This window comes from Loxodonta africana, unplaced genomic scaffold, assembly GCF_030014295.1.
Source record: "Loxodonta africana isolate mLoxAfr1 unplaced genomic scaffold, mLoxAfr1.hap2 scaffold_57, whole genome shotgun sequence".
Taxonomy (NCBI): Eukaryota; Metazoa; Chordata; class Mammalia; order Proboscidea; family Elephantidae; genus Loxodonta; species Loxodonta africana.
The window spans coordinates 1,019,156-1,021,922 of NW_026975294.1; positions in this window are offsets into that span (position 1 = coordinate 1,019,156).

Consider the following 2,767-nt stretch of genomic DNA (forward strand, 5'->3'; position numbering starts at 1 on the left):
CCTGCTACTCTGCTGAATCTATTAGTTCCAGTAGTTTTCTCCTGGAGTCTTTTGGATTTTCTAAAAAGTATCATATCACCTGGGAATAAGGACAGTTTAACTTCTTCAGTACCACTTTGGATGCCCTTTATTTCTGTTTCTTGCCTCGTTGGTCTAGCTAAGACTTCCAACACAATGTTAAATAGTAGTGGTGATAAAGGGCAACCTTGTCTTGTTCCTGTTCTAAAGGGAATGTTTTCAGCCTCTCTCCATTGGGAACGATGTTGGACATTCATTTTGCGTAGATGCCTGTTATTATGTTGAGAAATTTTATTTCTATACCTATTTTATTGACAGTTTTTATCAGGAATGTATGTAGGACTTTGTTGAGTGCTTTTTGTGTGTCGATTGAGAAGATCATGTGATTCTTTCCTTTTATATATGTGGTGGGTTACATTGGTTGGTTTTCTAACATTGAAATATCCTTCCATAACTGGAATGAATCCTACTTGGTCACGGTGTATTATTTTTTGATATGATGCTGAAATCTATTGGCTAGAATTTTGTTGAGAATTTTTACATCTATATTCATGAGAGATATTGTTCTGCAAGTTTCTTTTTTTGTGGCATCTTTGCCTGGTTTTGCTATCAGGGTTATGCTGGCTTCAAAGAATGAATTTGGAAGTATTGCTTCATTTTCTACGTTCTGAAATAGTTTGAGTAGTACTGGCGTAAGCTCTTCTCTGAATGTTTGGTAGAAGTCTCCGGTGAAGCCATCTGGGCCAGGGATTGTTTTTTGGTGGGAGTTTTTTTTTTTTTTTTTACCATGTCAATCTCTTGTTATGGGTCTGTTCAGATTTTCAATGTCATTTCGTGTTAGTTAGGGTAGGTAGTGTGTCTCTAGAAATTTGTCCATTTCCTCTGGGCTTTCAAATAGCTTGGAGTATAGTTTTTAACAATACTCCTTTATGATCCTTTTTATTTCAGTTGGGTCTGTTGTAATGTCCCCCATATCATTTCTTATTTGGGTTATTTGTGTTCTCTCCTGCTTTTCTTTTGTCAGTTTGGCCAGTGATGTATCGATTTTGTTGATCCTTTCAAAGAAACAACTTCTGGTTTTGTTGATCCCTTCTATTGTTTTTCTATTCTCTATTTCATTTATCTCTGCTCTGATCTTTATTCTTTCCTTTCTTCTGATGGGTGTGTGTGTTTTTTTTCCTCTTTTCTTTCTATTTAAGTTGCGTAGCGAATGTTTTGATTTTGTCCCTTTCTTCTTTTTTGATGTGACATCTAGTGCTATAAGTTGATCTCTGAGGACTGCCGTTGCTGGGTCCCAAAGGTTTTGGTATGATGTGTTTTCATTCTTGCTTGATTCTAGCAAATTTCCATTCTATCTTTGGTTTCTTCTATTACCCAGTTGTTTTTAAGCATGGTGTTATTCAGTTTCCAGGAAATTGATTTTTTGTTTTTCCTTACACTTTCTGTTGTTCAGTTCCACTTTCATGGCATTGTGGTCAGAGAAAATACTTTGTATTATCTCAAAATTTTGGATTTTCTTGAGGATTGCTCTGTGGCCTAAGATGTGGTCTATTCTGGAGAATGTTCTGTGTATGTTGGAAAAGAATGTTTACTTTGCAGCTGTTGGGTGGAGTGTTCTGTATATGCCTATGAGGTCAAGTTGGCTGATTGTGCTCTTTAGTTTTTCTGTATCTTTGCTGAGTTTCTTTCTAGATGTTCTGCCCTTTACTGAGAGTGGTGTGTTGAAGTCTCCTGCTATTACTGTGGAAGTGTCAATTTCTGTTTTCATTGCTGTTAGAGTTTGCTTTATGTATTTGGAGCCTTGTCATTGGGTGTGTAGATGTTTATTATGGGTATATTCATGATGGATCATCCCTTTAATCATTATATAATGCCCTTCTTTCTCTTTTATGGTGGATTTTGTTTTTAATTCTATCTTATCTGAGATTAGTGTTCCCATTCCTGCTCTTTTTTGGTAGTTATTTGCTTGATGCATTTTTTCCATCCTTTGATTTTTAATAATTTATGTCTGTTTCTAAGGTGTGTTTTCTTATAGACAGCATATTGATAGATCCTGTTTTTTTTTTTAATCCATTCTTTCACTGTGCATTTCTTTATGGCTGCATTTCTGCCATTTGCATTCAGTGTAATTATTGATAGGGCTGAGTTTATTGCTATCATTTTGTAGTTTTTTTTTGTGTGTGTGTGGTGCTAACAGAGAGTTTGTTTCTATTACTCGCCCGTGCTGAGTCCCTTTTCTTTGTGGGTTTCTTTTTGTTTTTAAATAGCTTTTTTTTTTTTTTTTATTGAGGCTTTATATTTTTCTTCTTTATTTTGATGGATAGGTTTCTTGAGGTTGTGGTTAACTTGAAATTTACCCTTATCTTCCTAGGTTTGAGCCAGTCTACTATTGCTTGATACTGCCTGGCCTTCCTCTCCATTAGAAAGTTCTATACCTATACCATCTATTCCCTCTTTTATTTTCCTGACGTTTTTGTCAATTACAGATTAACCTCTCTGGTTCCCTGTTGCAGTTGTTTTGGTTTTGGGTAGTTCTCAAGAGTTCATTTCCTAGGTTGATATGCGGATGGTGCAACCTTGCCTCCTAGATTCAGGCCGCGGTCTGATGTTTTGTGTTCTCAGACCAAATGGCTCCCTTTAATAATTCTTGTAGTTTTGGTTTGGCTTTTACATATTCTGTTAATTTCTGCTTATCTGGAAACGTGCTAATTTGAATGAAAGTTTTACAGGATATATTATTCTTGGTTGA